This window comes from Brachycentrus maculatus, unplaced genomic scaffold (assembly GCF_059751285.1).
Source record: "Brachycentrus maculatus isolate JH-2025_06_01 unplaced genomic scaffold, ASM5975128v1 h1tg001383l, whole genome shotgun sequence".
Classification (NCBI taxonomy): domain Eukaryota; kingdom Metazoa; phylum Arthropoda; class Insecta; order Trichoptera; family Brachycentridae; genus Brachycentrus; species Brachycentrus maculatus.
Genome location: NW_028282035.1, coordinates 1 through 9,883, shown reverse-complemented (window position 1 = coordinate 9,883; position 9,883 = coordinate 1). Strand labels below are relative to the sequence as shown.

At 36.2% G+C, this 9,883-nt stretch overlaps 1 pseudogene; it reads left to right on the top strand.

Moving 5' to 3' along the window:
- The first annotated feature begins 8,438 nt into the window (after positions 1-8,438).
- On the top strand, positions 8,439-8,996 carry LOC148299051 (centrin-2 pseudogene; annotated as a pseudogene).
- Positions 8,997-9,883: the final 887 nt, after the last annotated feature.

The following is a 9,883-nucleotide window of genomic DNA, read 5'->3' as shown; positions in this document are numbered from 1 at the left end:
AATGAAGCCATGCTTGCATATGTTAATGTCTGAACTGATTCCTCGAAGTGAGTTGAAGAAGGGTTGAGGCAGGCGATCTATATTCATGCATGTTTTACCATTGTGCAAAATGTGTTTCCGCCGATACTCTGCTTCAAAAGACTGGTGAGCTTGGAATCTCGATAAGGAATATGCTTGTTGGGGTTTTCCCCCTGCGAAATTTAATATAGGCTAGCAATGACCTGCCGAAGTGTAAATAGGCTTTTATTGATTTATATTCCTTCTTTAAAAACAGTCCCAGTCGACTTTGTTGTTTTATGCCTCTAGCTGCCGGCTAAGTCCACAATTTAAAACTTACTCTCTATTCTGTTCGAGGGGTCTTCGATGTCGTAACTGAAGACTTTAAGAGTGAGCAAACAATGCGAACGACTTGAGGCGGCATTCATCTGATGCGACCCCATGATTTTGCTGCGCTGCCCCTTCTTCCACCATTTCAATGCCTACTCTTTGTCTCTGCATTGGGCCTCGAACAGATTCTCGACTAGAAACTGCTGGTGTTTGTTCCACCTTATTTTGAGAGGCTTACCTGTACAGTCGATCAAGTCGTAGACTCCTTAGTTGTAAATTTGCACAAAAGATAACATAACTTTATAAGCTCGATCCGTGTTATTTCTTTGTGCAAGCAGCCCGAATAATTCATTAAATGCCCGAGGAATTAGCCCAGGATCCTCCGAGGGCCCTTCAATTGTATAGGTTTTGCCGGAGCCCGTCTGCCCATAGGCGAAGATAGTCGAATGGTAGCCCTCTAAGACTTTCTCAGCCATACTGGATAGATTGAGTTGCTGGTATAGCATTTCCTGGGTGGTGGTGGATGGGAATACCCTATTAAACTTGAATGTCTTTTCTCTTTTGGGCCCCACTTCGACTCTGCATGAATATTAAAGTTACGATATTTGGTTTTTGTCGCCTGAGAAATTGAACTCCTGCTGATGCGCTTCGATTTCCGATTACAGCATGGGCCTGATTCGCACAAAAACTGAAATACTTGCCATCGAATGAATTTTGATTATAATATTACGTTATCTTATAACTTCCGGATAACTATAACATGCATCTATCTCTGTTATACGTCGCGAATATATATCTAAATTGAGGACTAAATGGTATGTATGTATTTTATCATATGATATTAACCAAAACTTTACTATATTAGTACAAATGCGAGCGAAAGACAGCTGATCATATTACTTAACAGAGGAGTTCAAATGGCAGGCTTTCTTTGAGGAGGAACCCGTTGCATCATTATTCATTCATCTAGTATTTCAGGAGAGAGGCCCTAACTCCTTCTGGAGTGAACAAGAAAGAGTGAAAGACAAACAAATAACAATCTATGATATTCTCTAATGAAATAATTTAGTATTATTAAATTTCATATTTATTATTCCTAATCTTATCATGGCTACAATTCATGTTATTGTTGGCCTTAGCCTAGTTGCTCTACTTATTGTTCCTATGTGATAATGAAGGTACTTCGGGAAAGCCCCATAAAAATTACTCACAAAAGTATTTAAAATCTGATATTCTCAGTGTACTGTCAATGAACTACTTCTCTTTTCCAATCTTTGCGAGTAACAATACGGCTCTTTAACGCTCATTTACTTTTTTCATAAATTTTTTTGTTTATTATTATTAAGAAGGTAAAGACACCTAACACCGATACAATCGAGGCAAATGCTTAAAAACTGAGAGATGGAATTGAGGCGAATTTTTCGTGATTTATATTTTCTCAAGCCACTTGCATTTTAATAAATATTTCCCTATTGGTTGATAAACTTTTATATCGAACGAACTGGCCTCATATAATATAATTTGAATGCTTAGTAGATTTTTCGGGAGGCAACTAACTATAATGGACATTATTTATTGATGCTATTTTGTCAGATGCGCTTTAAAGGCTTTCGACATGTCAATTTATAATAACTCCAAATTCGGATGCATTGAAAAGAGATGTTTGTAGAAGCTTGCATAACTATCGCTTTTGCTGTAATTAAATTATTCGATTCGTAATGTCATTTGCTTTAGAGGAGATTTTTATGTGAGGGTTAGAATATAGAGAATTGAAGTCAGTGAGCCGGAAATGCTTATTTTAGAGTGGCTGTATTACAATTGACTCAGACCAGTCAGAATTTGTGGCTATGTCGTATCGAGTTTGTTGAATCGAATGATAAGCTATTGACAATTTGTGAAATTTTTTAACAGAAGCTGTGTGTAAACTTTGTTTGTGGGGTCGAAAAATAGTTCGGCTGTTGAATATTTGTAGCCATCCAAAAATATTTATTGTTAGTTGGAGTTTTACTGGAGACCAAACTTATCGTAATTGGCCTGAAAGAAGAATTATTGACGAGGATTGAAAATTTATTGTACATTTTCCTTTTTCTACATTTATATAACCCTTTTATTGAAACCGGCCGCGATATTTTTTAGAATTTTGTTATTCTTATCCATTTGTTGTTTTTGTTTGTCAAAAACTCTTTATTGAAAACTCTTCAGTTAGCATAAATCTGTGACTAATTTTATATCCAATAAAACCTACTCCAGGCTTTTCATATTTTTGTAGTTGCGCATTCTCTACGCAAATTTATCATAGTTATGCTATTTTTACATAGCTGCTACTTTTATGATTTATATGCACAGCTATTGTTCGACTATTTTTAAATTGGAGCAAACTTTTTGAATTTTTTATGCATGAGATTAAAGGCGTTATCGTATTTCAGAAACATCATCGGTGAATTTAGTCAGATTGCTTTGAACATCCTTAAAGGGATTTCCCTTTAATAAAGGCAGTAGGCATGCGAATGTATGATTGAAGTGTTCTGACGGATAGCTGTTGACTTCGCAATCTGGGCAAATGATACTTTTTTTTGTACAAAGCGGATCAACACAATAATAGACTTTGTATTTGTCACATTTGTCACAAGGGCTTTTCAGGGTATGCTTTATTTGTATAATTTGATCGTTAGTTAAATCTGCTAAATTCTCCGTTCCTTGTTAAGAGTCAGCAGCCTCTAACGAAGGTGCTTTGGATTTCATATGATAAATAATGATAAACATAGACACAAATATAAATTAATCATACGAATTATAAATAATTAATTAAATTACATTAAATTTAATTTCAATAAATGATTAATAACTACATTAGTGGAATGGTAGACAACAATATTAAAGATTAGAATGAAGCAAGCATTATTATACTTTTGTAGTTGCTTCTATGGATATGGGTATTGATATTCACACATACCATTTTTTATGTGATATAAATGCATCTATGTGTGCTTATAGTATTACAAATAATCAGACTTCACAGTTGTAGAACTAGTTGTACTTCTCGAGGGAGAAGTTCTCAGGAGAGTGATTGAACTTATCGACTAAATCATATCGCTCTTCTTGGAGATAGCTGCTGAGCAGAACCTACCAAACTTTCAAGGCTTCGGCCTTTGTCATCGCATTGTTTATAATGTCGCTGCGGACTAATGTCACCCCTTTCTTGAAGAGCAGTTCAGTGAAGAAAGTGAAGACAATATACGGTTGCGCATTATTCTTTTGCCTCTTGTAATCTTATAAGTATGTGCCCATCTATCGATATCGGAATAACTTACGAAGCAGTTATCTTGCCATTGAGTAAGCAGTTTGAAATGACCATTGCCCCTGTGGACAGGCAGCATGTACATTGGAGAACGATTTGCTCTATTTTATGATGGGGGTTACTTGTTCACCAAATGGAGATACTTCTACTTTTCAATGATGTCGGCTGTGTTTCCCACCCTTGGCTCATGGTACTCAGTCCAGATTGACTTGATTGTATGAACAGGCTCCTTTTCGATCAGACTCATCTTCATTATTTATCTGAGCTTGCGTGGGCACGGGTAAGTGAAAGACATGTGATAGACGTGCGAACACTTGGACTTGAACATAATGATCTTGTTTATGGACTAAATCACCAATCTTAATATTAATATTAGCATGTTATTATTATGTTATTGTAATCAACGCATTTGATGTGATGGCAATGCTCACTTTGAGGGTGTGATTGGTCTTTTTTGTTTTAAATGGTTCTATTCATTCAATTGTTTGTGCTGATGCAATTAATATGAATGCACTGTGCTATAATCGATGCTATAATAAAGTAGATGAAATAATCAGGCGTATCGAAATACTTGTGTCTCATCACCAGCATTGCAAACTTAAAGACTGCTAATTTCCAGCAGACTCCCTCCAAGAAGAAGAGTCTTAGCTATTTGACAGAATAAAAGGCTAATGTGTAATCTCTCAGATAGGAGGAGTACTACAAGACCAGAATACATGCAGACTCATTCGGCCGACAGCCGAAGAAGAAGCGTTATTCGGAATGGATGAAAAATAGAATAACAGATTCCTACTCGGAGGGCGAACTTGCAAAAAATACACTGAAGAACAACCTATATGAAATTTATTGCGAGTAACTGCGGAGGAAAAGAGTTTCTCATGAACAACCCAACTCCCCTCAAAAGGAGAATAACTCTCTACACTCTTCCTATATAATCTGCCTGCCCGATCAGGCCAAAGGGGAAGAATAGGAAAAAACAGCCTTGATCAAGCAAGTGTGCAGGTCGAAAATATTTAGAGAGCAAAACGACCTGTGTAAGAAGAGGCTTTCCTAGAAAAGCTATAAGCATTCTAAGCGCAGACTTCAGCCTGGAGAGCTTACTATAGGCCCAGCTGGCTCATTTAAAATGCCCAAAATCGTACCCAGGGTCGGCAGTAATACAGAGTGCCGAGCTGAAGATCGCATTGGAGGCAATTGTAACAATCTTGGCATAAACCGGAGTTTCAGGCATCAAGACAGGCATAAAGACAGGTATCAGGGCGAGTACCTAAACAGACACCCGAACAGACATCCGAACAGACACCAGAACAGATTGAATGGGTGGGAGGCGTTGGAAGAGGAGGAGTCGATGGCACGCTTCTATAGTCATCTATGATATCACTTAATTTATTTTGCCATTACCATTAAATAAGCAACCCTAAGGCGACTGCATGAAATAGTCTCGAGACCCCGACAATTTTTATATCCCCACGTCCGGCAGAAACCTTAATTTCGATGAAAGCAGGCCCTAGCACAATTAACGATAATAATTGCCCAACCAAATCGATCGCGAAAATATCATCGAGGAGTACCGCTCGCTGAGGCAGAAGCATAAGGATTGGCTTTCCAAGATAAACATGACAGAGCAGCAAAAGAAGGACCTTTTCGGCTTCAGCGATTCGTACTACTGCACAAACAAGGCAGAACAGAATAGACTCGTCACTGTCAATGACTTCTTCCGCGGCAAACTGATTATGAAGGAGTCCGAATGGGAGAGGATAAAGGCCAGGAAGGAGGCGAAGCAGAAGGAGGAGAAGCCAAATAATCAATTTGCCTTTTAAAATTAGTTTGCGAAGCTTGACATTTCTGTGGATCAGGCAGGGAGAAAGCTGATGAGCGAAAGGGTCAACAGCCAAGAGCAGTTGCTGCCGAACAGGAGGAATGACAACGAGGACGAAGATCTGTCGATAATACTGAATAAAATAAACTAATCAGATGATTCGCCCAAATTTAAGAGAAAAATCGGAGTCGTGCCTCACAAGAAAGGGCAGGAAATTAGCACGATCCACAAAGCAGATAAGTAATCAGATGAGACTTCGAAGAACTTGAACTTGAATATGGTTAAGCTGATGCTTGGCAAGCCCTCACTCAAGTGAACTATCTGTGATCTGCATCGACTACTCATTGCCATGTACCGAACGAATAAATACAATTATAAATAGGATTATACTTACACTGCAAAACTGAAATATTAAAATGGTGAATATGAACATTAAGGGATGCTTGGCTTTAGAAATGGTTAAACAATTTCAAGGCAGCTTTATAAAATTTAACTCGCTTTTGCTTGAGTATTTCCTGAGTTTTTTCTTGAATGCGTCTCTCATTTCTTGTTCGTTGGGCTCGGTCTGCATAATTGTGTTCTATTTTGGTGCGGTATCATCTGGCTCATTCACTTCCATCTGATAGTTGGCTGATTAAATAAACTGAACCTCCCTTCTTGGGTCAAATCCAGTAGGCAGTTCTCGATCCTCTATATCATTTTGGAATCTTCTTCTCCTACGCGTTCTCATGCCTATATTATCTGCAATGAATCAAATTAATATGTCTCTGTTATGCAGCAGAATCAACATCAACACAAGCATTGTATCATCTGACAATTTGGTCTATATAATATATATTCAGTCTATTTGGGATGTATTTGGCGTGTTGCAATCACCGTAAATGTCCAGGATTGTATAATATTTGTTCAGGTTAGTTATATGCAAATGAAGATGCCAGATAGAACCTATAAAAAGAGCACGAAATAACTCATGAGTCTCAACCGAACTTCCAAGGGCATCATTCGAAACAATAGCCCTCTGCTGGCTAAATTCAGCACTCTCAGCATGCTCTCCATGCTATCCTCCAACCAAGTCCAGACTCATATCCAGCCTAAAAAGTCCATGACCAACTTCACCAGCCTCGATAATACAATCCTCGTCCATAAATTCCTGTCGGCCAACGAGTCTAGCAACAGGACCCAACGAACAGGCAGCAATGGATTCGCGAATTAGTACAAATCTAATCTACTCAAAACGGTTTACCGATAAACGTACCACTCGGTGGCCAAACGCAAAAATAAACTCAAAAGCAAACAGGAAACTGCAGATTCATTATATCGAGAAGGCGACGATGAAGCCGAAAAGTACCCCAATCGAAAGCAGAACTTTTCCTATCATTAGATAATTAATATGAAGCCGCTGCCGACGCAAAAGAAGGCTGAACTATAAAACTAGGAGTTGCCCCAAATTCGCAACCGGCGGAAAATTCAATAAATTTCCGATTTGTTAACACATGCTATAAAATAGGATGATAGCACGAGAGCATAAAGGAAAGCAGAGGCTTGGGGGAGAAGATAAAAAAAGAAACATTTATCATATAAGAATTAAAAAATGGAAATAAACCCATGGGAAACGTTTCATGATCAGTTTTTGGATTGATCGCTTTTTATTCATAATATCATTCCATCATTGCCTTTACCATGTTTCTATGTTTCCGCTTTATTTACTCTCGAAACTAATTTGGTTTAAAAAGAGGTAATCATCATGCATATTTTTAGAAGTTATTGCTTTACTGAGATTAGTTGGCAGTGTATCTGTGACCCAGTATCAACAAAATATCACAACTGCTGTTTCGATAGCATTTCCCAAATACATGCACAAAAGAGAAGCCGAAAATATAAAGCAGCCCAATATTATTCAGCTAAGGTTTCACTATATCCTTCCTAAACTCTATAAACCTTTTCAAATCAAAAAGAAGATTGAAATTAGCAGACTATTTGGCCCAATTCCTTTACTCCCCCACCGTATATTTCCATTTTAAAACAAAAGTCGTACCAATTTATAAAATAGTAGCAGCCAAAATAATCAGTAATTTTATTAGCCAAAATGGAAGATCTACAAATTGACCTGCTCAATCTATGTGTGAATTTGACATTCACTTTTCAAAGAGATTAAAATACGAATCAATTGGAAAGGAGAATCACTTGTATTTTATTACCAACTAAAACATAAATTCCAGATTTTCATTTCACCAAATCTAGCATGCCATATTCCCTAGCAAACTTGTTGAGAATTAAACTAGCCGTAATTCTTGTTAATATAATTGTGATGGCAATTAATTAATCACATTTAACAGCAGCTCATCAAAAAGTTAATTTAAGGATTAAAAGAACTCAAAAGAAGTTCACAACAATAACATTCATCAATCACTGTGTTGTGCTATTGTATCCTATTGTTGTATAGCCTCACATAAATTAAGTTAAGATAAATTTACAATGAGAATATAATCAATTTGGCTTCATCTAAGCATGGCATATGTATGTGACTAGGCTATTTGATTCTGCATTCCACATCAGCGTAAGTTTAACTATCAATTAATGGAATATTGATTTGTTCGATCTTTATGATTATGACTGTCCGTGAGAAACCAAGGGAGAGGATGAAAGGAATGAAAGAAAGAGAGATACGATGGATATTAGGAATCCAAACAATATGAGAAAATAAGGAAAGGGAAAATAACATTATCGATATAAATCTAATATTACTTTAAAATTTAAAATCATATAGCATATTCAAATATCGTATCGTATTCCAAGTGAACTCAAATTCCTTGCCAAATCCCCTTAGATTTGGTTGGAGCCTGTATGAGGTCAGTCCTGCTTGCGGTCTAGCTAGCACTATCAACTAGAATTGCGATTTCGAAGAGTGGGACCCCAAGCTGAACATAAATATAGTATTGCTTAGATGATTAAAAATTATTGGGATTAATATATAACATATCTATATGAAGAATAGCAAGGTCGCCGCCACCACTAAAACCAGCCAAGGAAACACTGGGAGCCAGAAAGCTGCATCAAAGCCAACCTCGTTCAGGGAAAGGATCAGCCAGAATGACTATGACTCTCTCAAATAAACTTTTGACATCTTTGATGAAGACCACGGAGGAACAATTGACCCCGAATAAATTGAGAAGGTCCTTGAGCAATTGGGTCTCTCTGGGCGAAGCAAGATTGTGTTCGAGATGATCAGTGGGTTCAGAGCACTCAACAGGCCGATCAAATTCGAAGAGTTCTTAGAGATTTGCTGCTCCAAAGTTGGTGATAATAAATCGAAAGATGGACTCAAGAAAATCTTCGACCTTTGGGATCCCGAAGGAAATGGAGTGATTGATTTCGACAGTTTCAAGAGAATTGCGAAAGAACTCGGGGAGTCCTTGAACGATGATGAAATCACTGAAATGATGCACAACGCCTTCATTCTCAACAACACTGAGACCCATGACAATTTCAGTTTCGAATAATTCTACAACATCGTTACAAAGAAACGAGCATGATTCAATCTCAGATAATTTATCTACAATTATCTAATTATCTACAATTATCTAATTATCTACAATTATCTAATTATCTACAATTATCTAATTATCTACAATTATCTAATTATCTACAATTATCTAATTATCTACAATTATCTAATTATCTACAATTATCTAATTATCTACAATTATCTAATTATCTACAATTATCTAATTATCTACAATTATCTAATTATCTACAATTATCTAATTATCTACAATTATCTAATTATCTACAATTATCTAATTATCTACAATTATCTAATTATCTACAATTATCTAATTATCTACAATTATCTAATTATCTACAATTATCTAATTATCTACAATTATCTAATTATCTACAATTATCTAATTATCTACAATTATCTAATTATCTACAATTATCTAATTATCTACAATTATCTAATTATCTACAATTATCTAATTATCTACAATTATCTAATTATCTACAATTATCTAATTATCTACAATTATCTAATTATCTACAATTATCTAATTATCTACAATTATCTAATTATCTACAATTATCTAATTATCTACAATTATCTAATTATCTACAATTATCTAATTATCTACAATTATCTAATTATCTACAATTATCTAATTATCTACAATTATCTAATTATCTAATTATATAAAATTACATCGTATTCAGCTATTAAACATCATTCAGAGGGTGGTAGAGTTGTGAGATGCATTTCATGATATGATGGAAATCGTATTAGCCCGTATTGGATCATATTAAATCATAAGATATCTTATTAGAAATCATATCAGAGAGTCTATAATTGCAGAGGCCTTGTCTTGGGGTTGGGGTTGGGGTTGGGGTTGGGGTTGGGGTTGGGGTTGGGTTGGGGTTGGGGTTGGGGGTTGGGGTTGGGA